The 14,611-nt window shown below is 39.3% G+C and overlaps 1 pseudogene; it reads left to right on the forward strand.

The window, feature by feature from the left end:
• The window catches only part of LOC122066540, a 31,833-nt pseudogene extending 18,718 nt beyond the window's left edge, over window positions 1–13,115 (forward strand).
• The last annotated feature ends 1,496 nt before the right edge of the window (window positions 13,116–14,611 follow it).

The following is a 14,611-nucleotide window of genomic DNA, read 5'->3' on the forward strand; positions in this document are numbered from 1 at the left end:
TAACATATAATATTTAAGATCTAAGCGGATTATTTTTTATTCATATTTTAAAGCATACATATCAGCCCATGCACACACATCATGTATTAGAGTTTTTAAAGAGCATTATACTAACATATAAAATAAAAAAAATAAAAATACAAGAAAATCAACCCTTAGGCATCCAATACTACACATGGTTATATAAGTAGGCCCTAATTCATATACTCATAGAGGAATGAACCAAGATAATAAAAAAGAAAAAATGTTAAATCATCCTCTAAATAGCAAGTTTATGATATGATAGATTTAATCAAGTCAAGAACATAATTTAGACCCTAAAATCATGAAATCAAAAAAATAATGTGTAACTAAATTGACAAGGAAGAACAAATCAACCCCTATTATCATAAAGCTGAAATAGAATCGATTTAATCAAGTGAATGTACCAAAATAGCCCCTATGAATCATAGACTAGAGTAGGATAAAATTTATGAAGTAAAACACTAAAGTCCTTAATCATCAAAATCAGATTATATATATTTAATTCAAATAGGAACGTTAATAGCCCTTAAATCATTAATAGGAACAATACATAACTTGGAACATTTAGGAAGAAATGAATTTAATTAACTCATAGTGCCAACAACCCCTAACATCATTACTAGCAGTACCTACCGTAGATCAAGTAGAATGGAATGAAAATTATTGAGTACTAGTACTAACATCATCTAAAAAAATCATTAAAACTGTATCTAATATGAAATATTTATATATCATAGAATCCATCCATAATAACATTCAGTAGCCCCTTAAAATTAATATATATATATATATATATATATCAACAAAGTCTTAAAAGAAAATATCAATATTCATAGGTACATTTAAAAGATATTATCATGAAAATATACAAGAGATATAAAGAGTAAGAATAGGAAAATACATGCGATATGGCAACTACAAGGCTGTACAATCCTAGGCATTTATTTAAGATTTAGAAGGGTAAGAAAAACAAAGAAAACACATGTGGAGAGAGTATGATGGTTTTACTCACTGGTTGACAATGTAGCTAGATTCATCCCTTAGATAAGGGTCTTCGAGCTCTTCCTAGGAGTGTAAAATGGTGGTGGATGCAGCCTAGGTTATAAGGCCTTCTTCTCCTTACCCTTCCTCCTTTTTTCCAATGATATATGTTGTAGGAAACCTGCACTCAGTCCCTTTTCTTCTCTCTTTTTCTCTCTTCCTCTCTTCTTTTCTTTTCTTCTCTCTTTTCTCTCTTCCTAGTAAAAATAATGACTGATAATGGCTAGCCAAGATTTGAAAGAAGAATATTAATCAACCTATAACCTTCCCTAATTAGAGGTGTAAATTGAGGGATAGGATTGATGAGAGTTTTGGTGATCAAATCCCCACCCTTCAAAATATCCCAAATCTATCCCATGAGTCATGACTTTATCCTCTTCCCAATCACTCACCTACTTACAAATAGCTCATCAAATTGTCTCTAATCAAATATCTCATTCCTAATCACTCACATACTTACTTAAATAGCTCATCAATTTGTCTCCAATCAAATTATCCCATTTTCAATCACTCACATACTTACCTAAAGAAGTCATCAATTTGTTCTCAATGAAATATCCACTTCCCAATCACTCACATATGTATAAACAACTCATCAATTTATCTCCAATGAAATATCCCCTTCTCAATCACTCACATACTTACCTAAACATCTCATCAATTTGTCTAAAATCAAATTATATGGGTAATCTTATTACTAGGATGAGGATAATATCCAAGGGTTAGAATCAAATGATTGATTGTCTATCAAATCAATAATCAAAATAATATATATATATATATATACATATAGTAAAGATACAATTTGGTACCTTTAGTAAAGACAATATATATATATATATGAATACTATAGGTTATAAATACATGATAAAGTAATCATTTAAGAGATAAATAAAATAAATTTAAATGAAATGCCAGGGGCATTACACCTCGTCTTCCTTTTCTGGCATTTTTCCTTGTCACCATAGTGAAAGGAATTTCAGAAATTTCTCCCACCTCTCCCGTCTGATGCTCCTATAGATCATGATGAATTATTGAGGTTTGCCCACTGTTTTGAGCTGCATTAAACATCTGAGTATCTGAAGTGACCAAAGGACCTGCTATCTCTTGCCTCGAAGTCTCGCTACCCTCATGGATTTGTAGCACCACTTCAGTTTGCCAATAGAATCTGATTCATCCACACTTGTACTCGGGTTGGAACCCATATCCAACTCCGCCAGCCCATTAGATTGGTTGCCGTCGATTAGTGGAACATCACATACATTGTTGGAGACAAAAGGCCCATCTTTTGGATTTGAATTACTAAAATCACGTGCAATCCCATCCTCACTACTAAGGACAGCTGGGTTACAAATTTTAGTAGGATTCACCACATTAGGATCACCTAAACGTGCGCCTAAACGGTCAGGTAAAGAGCCCAACATGTTAGGATCTCCTAAAATCCCGCCAGCCACCTCAACTTCCATATTGAACGGATTAGTCACCTCCGATTGCACAACACAAGGGCACCACTCCCTTCTCCAGAGAACAACTGGTGGTCTTGCTTCTGTGTAATTTTCTCCAGACACTCTCCCCTTAGGCTCCATACGTCTTGTCTGCATCGGGCACTCGTTTGGCCAATGCCCACAACGACGACAATGCACACACCTTGAAGGTGGATTTTCATACTCAACAACCTGCTTGAAAATAAAAATTTCCATAGATGCAATATGCTCCCTTTCAACGTAAATTTCTTTAACTCGAGGTTGGGAGCCGTCCAAGTCAATACAGATTCGAGCAAAGTGACCGTAGTGAGAATCTTCAGTTCTTCGATCAATAGCTATCGGTTGTCCCACTACTTTAGCCATAGTGAGTAGAATTTCTTCATCCCAGTATTCTTGGGGAAGATTGGGAAACCTTACCCAAGCAAGCCTATGTGTGATATCCTCATCTTCCACTTTGAATACTGGTTTCCACCTCTGAAACAGCAAAAGCTGTCCCTCTACTCTGATTAGGCCTCTCTTCCAAATACTCATCATGTTTGGTTCCGATTGAAAACAGAAGAAAACAAATCCCTTCCCAAGAGATTTCAGAATTACTTCCTCCTTCAACGCCCACACAGATGTCACCTTCAATCTGAGAGTGTCCATGGTAATAGATCGGAAATTAACCCTCCTAAGAAGACAAATCTGTGCTTGGCAAGCTGCCTGACATATGCTGCTTGTGGGATTCGAATACTTGTCAGATTGGCAACCGTTGTTGGTGAAGGTAGGTTATCAATTGACGGCAAGGAAGTAGCCTCCATCACCGATTGATTCATACCCCCAACCACAGCTGCAGACGATAATGGCCTTGATGCATCAGGCATATGCCTCTCAATATCATCCAACTCCACAGGCGGGGATGAGGAGTTCCTTCTCGGAATCAGATGTGACTCTGCAAGAAGAAAAGGGTCTTCCCACCAACCAAAGCCTCCTTCATCCTCTAAAACTCGACAGTCATGGTCACCAATTCCAGCCGCGGCTCCCAGAGAGGAGTTCTCTGCAAGTTCCATTCGAAGCTAATCCTACTGATATGTCTTTTACTTTTTTTGTATTTAGATGAATTGATAAAACCAAAGATCTACGAAAATATATTCTATATCTCTGAACATCTTGTAAGTCTACCCGATCTGAGTTTTTGAGTCTACAGTTATGATGAAAGAGAGATCTTTGTCATCCTTATAAGTTCTAGAAACAGAATCAGCCAGAAAAACTGGATTGGGGTTAAATCCCTGATCTTTATTATACTTATCTGATTTTTTCTTTTAAATTACTCCATCCTTATCTAAACCCTCTACTCCGCTTTCCTTCTCTTCTTTCTCTGCTTTGGTTCTCTGTCATTCCTGCCTTAGGGTTTTAAACTTTTAATCTAGTGAAATCGGGAAGGAAAGGGCAGAGCTGGAGATTGAAAATGAATCCCTTTTGATCGGGTATCTCGTGTTTTCTCACAAGGTGAACTGGATCTTGTATGTTTTCAAGCAACCAAATGGGTTGGGTGTATATGGGGGGTTTTACATGAAAGAGTATAATAGTAAGTTTATCCTTCTTTATGGGTAAACTTGTCATTTAAAAAATAGCAACAACACCACGTTATAACTTAACGATTTTGCTCAACGGAATGGATTTAAGAGTCTTTTTTTTTTTTTCGCAAAACACCATACATGCTAGATATTTTTGATAATTTAGGATGGTACCTAATATAAGATTTGAAAATAGGGATGGTACAAGATAATTTTCCAAATAAAAAATACTCTTGCAATCAATTCATTTTAATCTAATTTTATTTTATTTTTCAATCTATAGCACGGCCCATGAATGCCACCAGGAACTCCGATGCTGAGTTCTCTTATGGTGCTGGTAATATTGATCCACTGAAAGCTATAAATCCCGGTTTGATATACGAAACCCTAAAGGAAGACTACATCAAATTCCTCTGCAGTATAGGCTGGGATTCAGAGAAGGTTAAAATGATATCAGGAGATAACAGCGGTTGTCCGGAAGGCAATAAAGGAACGGCATTGGATCTCAATCATCCGTCAATGACAGCTTATCTTAAACAACAAGATAAGCCTTTTGTTATTAATTTTACAAGGACAGTTAAGAATGTCAGTTCAGCAAATTCCACATACAAGGCATCAGTTACTTCCAATTCTAAGATTAAAATCACTGTTGAGCCAGATGTTCTGTCTTTCAAATCATTGAATGAGGATAAATCATTTGTTGTGACTGTTTCGGGAAGTAAATTGGACCAAATGACTATGGCATCTGCATCACTGGAGTGGTCCGATGGCACACATACTGTGAGAAGTCCGATTGTTGTTCATTCACTTCTCCTTACTTTTAAATAGCCATTTGTATCATGTTCTGATTCATGATAGAAGCAAATAAATAAGTTCAGATGGAAAGTGGAATGTTCTTTGGGTATTTAACTCTCTCTCTCGCTCAACCAACATCAAAATTTTATTTTTTCTTTTGCCTAAGAATTAAGATCAGCAATTGAATTTTATTAAAGAACGAATGCAAGAATACAGCCGGCTATGAGGATAGCCCAATACTAGAAACAAAGGGTCAACCTATTTAGTTATTTTATCATACTGAATTTAATGTCTAATTATGGTCTTTTCGAAATTTGATGTTGGTTCAGAGCTCATTAACTATGATTTTGCTTTTTTTTTTTTTTCTTATAGAAAATCAAATTGAAAAATATGAGGAGAAAAAAAAAAAAAGGGATAATTGAGGGGGAAAAAAAAATGAGAACTCCAAACAAAACTAATGAAGTCTAAATCTAGGCCTATATTGAACATCCCTCAACTGCTGATCCATAATATGGGATGGAAGAACTATCTGAGTAGAAGACATGGCTAACTTCATCTGTAATGCACCAAGATGCCCACATACTTGCACATACCCTAGAAACCCTATGTACAACATACTGAAATTGTCCCAATTTAATTAGGCACGATTGACCCACATCGATAGGAGTATTGTGATATAATATGTTATTTGGCCATGGGGCCCAGGCCCAAGCATCTGTGCACCTCAGACCACCTCCGATAGTTGGTACAACCTACCAATTAATGGATTAATATATTAGATAATAATGAGGTGAGCCCACTATTGCCAATTGGGGAATTACTCGGTAATGGGAGAAAACCCATCTATTTCCCAAATATGCCCCAGTAAGCTTAAGTTACTATGTAATGAGTTATTAGAAAAACCTATTTTTTACCAAACAACCTCTAGTTCACTTAAGTTATTATAAATAGAGCTACTTGTTCATTCTTTTCATTCCTACCAAGCTAAAAGCAAGAGAAGGGGGAAAGCAAGGGAGAAGGAAGAGGAAAGCAATAAGGGAGATCACCCTGCACCATTGGTGAGTTACACTCTCTCCTCTTCCTCTATTGCATGCTTGCTCTCTCTCTCTATACCCACCCACTCAATCTATAAATTGAGTTGGGGATTTTGTGTAGGAAAACTAGTATAGCTAACTAAGCCACTCACCATTGATAGTAAAGACCTCCCATATGAAAGCTCCAAATATTTAGATAACACAAAACCCTAGAATTTGGGTAATTGACTAAATCCCATATAATCACCCATCATAACCTAATCCTATGTTGGAGGAAAGATGTTGTACACCTTAACATAGGGGATTGGGATGACCATAAATGAAGTTGTAGACCTCCTACATGAAAACCCATCGTGAACCCTCAAATTAGACAACCTAAGTCCTAGATTTGGAAAATTGACAAAATCCTCTATAATATACCATTTGAACCTAACTATATATTGGGAAAATGATGTAATACATCTAGAATAAGGGATTTGAGGTGATCATAAATGAAATTGGAGGCCAATGCATGAAAACCCCAATTTGAATTCTTCAAATTTAGTAACCTAAACTTTAAATCAGGGAAATTGGACAAACCCCTAGAATCTAGACCTCATAAGTGACTAACCACATCATTTCTAAGCTAATTGTGCATGTGTTGCATGCATGAATTCTAACCTAGAACACTAAACCTCACATGTATTTCCTACCTAAAATGGGCAAACCATAAGGTGGGGGGTGTGATTAACACCATAAGAAGAGAATGAGGAATATATATATATATATATATAGCTTGACATAGACACTATATTTCCTATGAATAAAGCCATCAAGCGGTGAGGCAACTCAGCACGAGAGGGTAGGCAATACTCAACAAGTAGGAACACGAGGTGAGTGGGTGTTGTGAACTATTTTATGGAGTGTTTATAACATGTTATCCATGCCTGTGCTCATGATAGTTTCATTGTGAACTTGTTACTATTCAAGTGTTGAATTGTGCATATTGATGTTAGTGTTGGTATCACCATTTGGAATTTGATATGACTTAGCCACTTTAAGGTTAAAATCAGCAAACAAATTTTCCTCAGGGTTCAACTGCTCCTTAATAAACAAATATCCAAGCGATTTGTCTATCCAAAAATTTATTTTAGACCCATTGCCAACAATCCATCTCTCCTTGCTTGAAATAAAGTCCCAAGTTCTTGTAAGACTAGGCCAAATCAAAGAAGACTTGTACAATATCTTTGAGACTCCACCAACCCCTAGATGATGAGCTTTAAGAAAAACAATCATGCAAGATGATCCATGCTTAATTTTCCATGCTTGCTTGGCAAGAAGAGACAACTTGACATCATGTAGACATTTAATTCCTAGGTCGCCTTCCTCTTTTGGTTTATAGATGTTGTCCCATTTGACTATGACTGCCTTCAAGGTATCCACATCTCCAGTCCAAATAAAATTCCTCATCCATTTCTCCAACTGAGAAATCATGGAAGAGGGCCACCAGTAGACCGCCATATTGTGAATCGGCATACCCAAAATAACAGATTGGACAAGTTGGACTCTACCCGCCATAGACAAAAGCTTCCCTTTCCATCCAGATAGACGACCTTTAATTTTATCTATCAAAGACAGAAGAGACTGCTTTTTGACTCTTCCTTTAAAAATTTCGACCACAAGGTACCTAGTCGGGAAGTTGCATATAGGGATTCCCAAGGTATCTGCAATACACTGCTTTCTAGAAGGATGAACTTTGCCCAAAAAGAGCTTACTATTTTCAAGATTTATTCTCTGGCCAGAAAAATCTTGGTGTCTCTGAAGGAAAAATTTAAGATTTCTTACATACCTGATGGACGCATTATTGAAAATGAATATATCGTTAGCAAACAATAGATGACTAGGGACAGCAATACCTATAGGACCTTGCATAGCTTTTACTCTATTCTCTTGAAGAAGAGTAGAGAGACCCCTGCGAAGAACTTCTTCCGCTAAGATGAATAAAATTGGGGGCATTGGGTCGCCCTTCCTAAGACCTGTCTCCACTCCGAAAAAACCCACATGCCCTCCATTGAGAAGGATAGTGGTTATAGAAGAAGATAAAATCTGATAAGTCCAGGCCACCCATTTTTTCGTGAAACTGAATTTTCTAAGAACCTGAAATAAAAAATCCCAAGAAATGGTGTCAAATGCTTTCAGAATGTCAATTTTAACCCCCAGACCCCCCTCTGGTTGAAGAGTACATTAAGTTGCCCAGCTCCGACACCATGCTAATATTTGTCTGAATAACCTTCTGTGAGGGTAGAGGCCGAAGGATGTGTATGCATTCCTCCCTTGTGGGGGGAGGGAGAAAAAGGCTTGCATTAATTCCATCCTCTCTCCTCTCTTTCTCTTTCATGAGGGAGGGGGTGTGTCGTGTGTGCTTACCCTATGGGCCCCGCACCGCCGTATAGTCCCTCGGAGATACGTGGAGAATTATTTCGTAAGAGTGTAAAATTAGTCATTTGAGATGGGGGTTTGATGGATCGGGATCATGCAAATGGGGGTTTGGAGTCGTCACCTAGGGTTATGGGCCTAGGACACTGGGGTGGGCCCAATTCCTAAGAAAAGGGCCCAAAATTTGGTCTGGTCTAGAGATTTAGGGTAAGTGTCAGGTTGTAGAATTGGGAAGGTGTTAGGCACCCAATCTACCCGGTTCGACCAGTCTTCCAACTAGATGCTTGAGAACAAACATTTTCCACAATTATTCTTATTCCACATGCATGGCTAAGTTATCACACATATATACATTGACTGAATTTAAATGATTATGTACACTAAAACAAGGTCTATATAAAGTCTACATGATGACAATTTGGTTTATAAGTTGTACCTGAACTTAACCCCTGTTTCGGGTCAAGAGGGGTGGGCCCCTGATTAGTATTGGCTCAGACTGTCTTTCTGATTCTCCTAGCTCAGAGGAAGATGGTCTTGACTTCCAACTTCCTTTCTTAAGAGATGCTGACTGTGATGATATTTAGATAGAGTTTCGGCTAGGAACGGTTACTTTCAGATTTGGATTCGGATAGAGCTTTGGCTAGGTAAGGCTATTTCTAGAGTTGGATTCAGACAGAGCATCGGCTAGGGAAGGTTATTTCCAGATTTGGATTCGAACATGGCTTCGGCTAGGAAAGGCTATTTTTGGATTTGGATTTGGACAGGGCTTCGGCTAGGGAAGGCTATTTTCGGATTTGGATTCAAACAGAGCTTCGGCTAGGGAAGGCTATTTTTGGATTTGGATTCGGACAAAGCTTTGGCTAGGGAAGGCTATTTTTGGATTTGGATTCGGAAAGGGCTTCGGCTAGGGAAGGCTATTTCCAAAAAGATTCCAAGGGTACTCGGACAGAGCTTCAGCTAGGAACTGTTATTTTTGGAAAGAAATGGATTAACCTAAAAATGAATTGAAGATCCCTAAAGCCCCGAAGAACACTTTGAAGATCCAAACAGAATTTCGGATCTTAACAAAGATCGCTTCGTAGACCCAAAGAACCTCAAGGGGGCAGAGATTTCTACTTCTGGTAAAGATCAAGAACACTCAAAGGGAGGATGCTAAGAAAATACTATTTTTGGTAAAAACTGGATTGGACTAAGAACTTAGATTGAAGACCTTCAAAGTCCCGAAGAACACTTCAAAGATCTGAACAAGATTTTGGATCCTGACGAAGATCGCTCCAAAGACCCAAAGAAACTCAAAGGGGAGGAGGAGAAAGGGCAGAGCTTTACTTCCTAAAGGGGGAGTTGTGGGGTTTTTGTGTTGTGTAAAATCCAAAGTAGGGGGTATTTATAGGATTTATGGGCCAATGGGGAGGAGAGAGAATTTTTAACCAATAGGCAAAAAAGGGGGTTTATGGACTAAAGTGGGTGAAAAGGGGTTTTAACCATTGGGCAAAAGGGGGTTCTTGTGGACTAATGGGAGGAGAGAGTTTTTAGGAAAAAGTGGGTTTTTGGACTAAAGTGGGTGAAGAGGAAATCTCTTCACCCATTGAGCCATTGGAACACCAATCTTGGCCATTGATGGTAGCACACAAGGTTGGGTTGAAGTGCACAGGGTATAGCCGGCACAGTCACATGGGATGGCAAGCAATGTGCACAGGTATGTAGGGCAGCATGTGCATGGTGCAAGCAAGGGTGCTAGCAGTAGCCAAAGGGGGCGCCAGCAGCAGCCAGCGGGGGTGCCAACAGCAGCCAGCGGGGACACCAGCAGGGGCTCCAGCAGCAGCCAGCAGGGGCACTAGTAGTAGCCAGCGGGTGCGCGGGCAGTAGCAAGAGGGCATGCAGGCAGCAACTAGTGGGGGCATGTGCATGTGGGCTAGGTAGTAGCCAACAAATGCAGCATGAGTGCAAGCTGGCCTTTTGGCCAGCGCGCACAGTGCACGTGTGATCATGAAATTTTTTGGTGATGATTACAGGACATCCGACAGTCTGATTTTGACGTTCCATATATTGTCGAAATCATATTTTCGAGCACTATCCATCTATACTATCATCTTAACCAGATTCCTTTATATGTAAAAGACAAATTTGGACCATCTTCTCTCCCTCGTGGGGGTTTTCTAGGGTTATTAGGTAAGTGATGAATTTGAGGCATTTGAGTAGGTAGGGAATTTTTCCACGTTTCTAGCAGGCTCGCCAGTGTGCGTGGCATATGCATAGGAGAATGTAATTTTCCAGGGATGATTATGGGAGATCCAACGGCTAGATTTTAACGTGCCATATATCATCAGAATCATATTTCTGAGCACTATCCATCTATACAGTCATCTTGATCAGATTCCTTCGTATATAAAATGTCAAATTTGGACCCTCTTCTTTCCTGTAAGAGGGTTTCCAAGGTTTTCAGATAGGCGAGGATTTTTTTTGGGTTTTCTTCGTCAATCATCATCTCTGTTGATCAAAAGTCAGAAGTTGCATCCAAGATCCGTATTTCATCATAGCCGGAGGAGGGTGATAAAATTGGGTGTCTACAGAATGCCTCTCTTTGGCCGAGGCCTGTAGCAAAAGCCAAAGGGAAAAGAAAAAAACGACCACATTTTGTCACCCAGAGCATGTACTGCTAACATTTTTCTCATTAATGACGGAGTTGAAAAATACAACAGATAATATCTCTCAACTATTTTAGAGTTTTAAGACTTACCTGGGATACCAATTGTAGGAAAGGAATTCGCAGCTCTTCCAATCCTACAAAAAATGTTAGTACTTTGATCTTTGACTTTTCCTTAGTTGGGCTTTACATATGCCAGTTCAGGGAATTTGGTCTCCAAGTTGGGTGAATTATTCTAGACTATCTAGGACCGATGGTTATAAGAGAGGAATTCGCTACTCTTCCAATCTTATAACAGACAAAAACATTTGATTCTTGGATTTTTCTTAACTGGGCTTTGCATGTGCCAGGTTTGGGAATTTGGTCTATGAGGTCGGGTCACTCGAAGCCGATACAAAGAGATTGGGCCACCTGGGGCCTAGTAAATGCAATTGGGCCACCTAGGGCCTGGTAAATGCAATTCGGCCACCTGGGGTAGGGTAAATGTAATTGGGTCACCTGGGACTGGGTCAATGAAATTGTTTCTTCTCTTGATTTTCCCTTGATTTTTTGATTCTTGGTTCTTTGATTTAGAATCTTTATTTTTTCTTTTGATTTGGGGCCTTGTTTTGAACCTTGCTTTTACCATTGATCTTGCTTTTTTACTTTTGGCTTTGAATTTCCTTTTTCCATGTGATAAAATTTTCATCTATCACATGAATTTGAATTTTACACTCCTTTTGATTTTTTACCTTCCATTTCCATATAATTTCCACTTACCACATGGATGTGAGTTTTTCCTTTTTGATTTTTACTTTCCATTCTTATGTGAATTTGAATTTTCAACTACCACATGAATTTTTACCTTCCCTTTGATTTTTTACTTTCCATAATTTACTACAAAAATAATTTTGAACTTGGTATTTGGTGGTAAGAATCTTTGATTTGCACCTTGAGATTGGAATAAAAAATAATATATATATATTTTTTTGGAAAACAAATTTTCTACCCATAAAATGGTCCCCCCTCCTTTGTTTATTCCTCATTCTGAATTTTTTGAGTCGGGAATGATTAGTGAGTGAGTGAGTGAGTTTGGGTTTTTAGAATCTTCTCGAAGATCCCAACCATTTTGCATTTTCTCGGGTTTCTTCAAATTTTTTATGAAGATCTTTAGGTTTTTCTTGAAGTTCTTCATCTTTCTCTTGAAGATCTTTATAGTTCTTGAGGAAGGAGTCATTTGGAGAATTTGACATTCTTTGTGGACTTTTGTGCAAATTGGGAAACTTATTAGGGCTTTTTTGTGACTTTGAAAAATATGGTTGAAAGAAGAAAGAGAAAGACTTGTGGAGAAATCCAGCTGGAGGGTTGCAATACTTCCTCCCAAAGGGATGAGGGCCTGGCCGATTGGTACTCCGGGCAGACTCTTCACAACAGTCGGAACCACATCTGCAACTATTCTTTATTTCCATTTGCATGAGGGGAGGGAACCACCTATCTTGGCCCTATATGGCCATCCAAAAATGGTTCGGTCATGGTACAAGATACTTCCTCATAGAGTGAAGGAGATGGTTGATTCATCATGCCTGTGTCAGCTAGCCCTTATAGAGACCTGAAAATTCAATCCGGCACTGGTAAGGGCCTTGATGGAGTAGTGTTTTCCGAGTACTCACTCATTTCATCTTCCTATTGGCGAGATTACTATCATGCCTCTGTGCCTCTATGCCAACTGGTGTTGGGTAGACCCATGGCCCTTCCCGAGACTCCGATAGTCTGGGAGTTTGCTGATAAGACACATATCCATCTTAGGGAGATCAGTGCAAGATGGTGGAGAACCGGCCTGTGGGTAAACCCTGGCAACATGGCACAGGTGACTCATTCTTTCTTGTTGTTTGTTGTGGGTCAGTGTCTTTTTAGTGACCTCCAAGGGGGAGTAGACATTCGCCTGGTGTTCTTCTTCTGGGATCTTCAAGACATAGATTCTTGGGACTGGGGCGGGGCCGCCTATGCATACCTCTTACCGACCCTAGACATGTTGTCATATGGAGACCGAGGTCTTAAGAGAGTAGGCTACATCCTCCAGGTAACCTTCCTTCTTGTACCTATTTCTTTTCATTCATTTCGATTGCACTTCCTTACTCTTTGAAAACAGCCTTGGTGCTTTGAGCACCTAGAGATTACAGTTCCCAGACTGAGGGATCCTCAAGCATTTTCCTTTCCAATAGCTACAAGGTGTGGAGATAGTCAAGTACTCAGGGGCCAACACCATCCTTCGGGGCTACCGCTCGTTCTCTTTTGAATGGTCTTACTAAGGTATGCCACATTTGACATTAAATTTCCTTTTGTCCTATGTTGTACTTACTTTTCCTTGAATTTGCAGGTCACTTGGAGGCCGTTCCAGTCTCTCATATTTCCAGACTCTGATGAAGTTATCTTGGCCTGATACTTATCTGAGAACGGGTCCCGTTCTGAAGCATATGGGGCCATGTTTGGTACCTAGGAGAGAGAGAGAGTCATACCCCATTAGTCTGATATCAAGTCACATCTTTCTCCCTGTCTTCCTCCACCTACCATGCATTGCCCAGAGATCATCCCTGTGGAAGAGATTGAGAGTTTGATTGATGGAGTATGGGATGAATCATTTCTTGACCGGGATAGAGACTATAGAGCCTTCCTGGAGGAGGAAACAGTATGCACCCCTCTTGGTCCTGACGGTCCAATGGCATGTTACCCTTTCTGGGGTATTTCCTCCATACTTCAACTTCCTTTTGTCTTAGTCTTGACTGATGTTCTTTCAGGGGAGAGCACGATATGTAGACCCTTCTACTGTTCAGTTGCACATTAATGCTATTGATCCTTCATAAGCTAGACCTTCTACTAGTGCGGGTGAGTCCCTTAGAGTAGCCAACATCCCCTTTCGTGGCTTTCCTACTTGGTGTTATCCCAATGCGGCTAATCCCAGCCTCCCTCATCTTCTGGAGCATAAATGTAGATGTTTCCTTTGGGCTACCCATTCCTTATGACCATGTGAGTATCTGATCATCCTTCAATTGACTTTTGACTTTCTATGGCTGATATGCTCTTTCTCAGGTGTCTCCGACAGTCTATTCCAAGATCAAGAGGATGCATTATGGCTTGTGTGAGGCGATAGTCGCCAAGGTATTTTCTACCTTTTCTCTTTTTTTTTCCTTTTTGCCCTTCTTCTTTCATTCTTCTTCTTGATACTCTCCCATATTCCTTAGGATGGAAGGATTTTCACCTTGGAGAGCCAAGTCAGCTCTTACCAATAGGAGATTGCCCAGCAGGATGCACTGATTCAGGATATGACACAGAGGCTAGAGCAGATTGGCCTAGCATCAGCGAGTTCCTCAGTACTCCCTGGGGGTGATTCAGAGTATGGTTCAGATGATGACTTTACTTCCTGGGGACCTATTCCTGTAGTTCCTGCAAGTGTAAACACATGTATATTTTTTCTTTTTCTTTTTCCCTCCTCTTTTTATTTTGGCATCTCATGAATGAAAGTCTATCTTTGACACAAAGAGAAACTTTTCCTTTTTGTTTTTTTTTTTGTTTGTGATTTGTAATGTTTTAGGCATAATCAATTCCACAACTCTACTCATAATTAGAATAATCGGTATAGCA

This window comes from Macadamia integrifolia, unplaced genomic scaffold, assembly GCF_013358625.1.
Source record: "Macadamia integrifolia cultivar HAES 741 unplaced genomic scaffold, SCU_Mint_v3 scaffold2450, whole genome shotgun sequence".
NCBI lineage: Eukaryota > Viridiplantae > Streptophyta > Magnoliopsida > Proteales > Proteaceae > Macadamia > Macadamia integrifolia.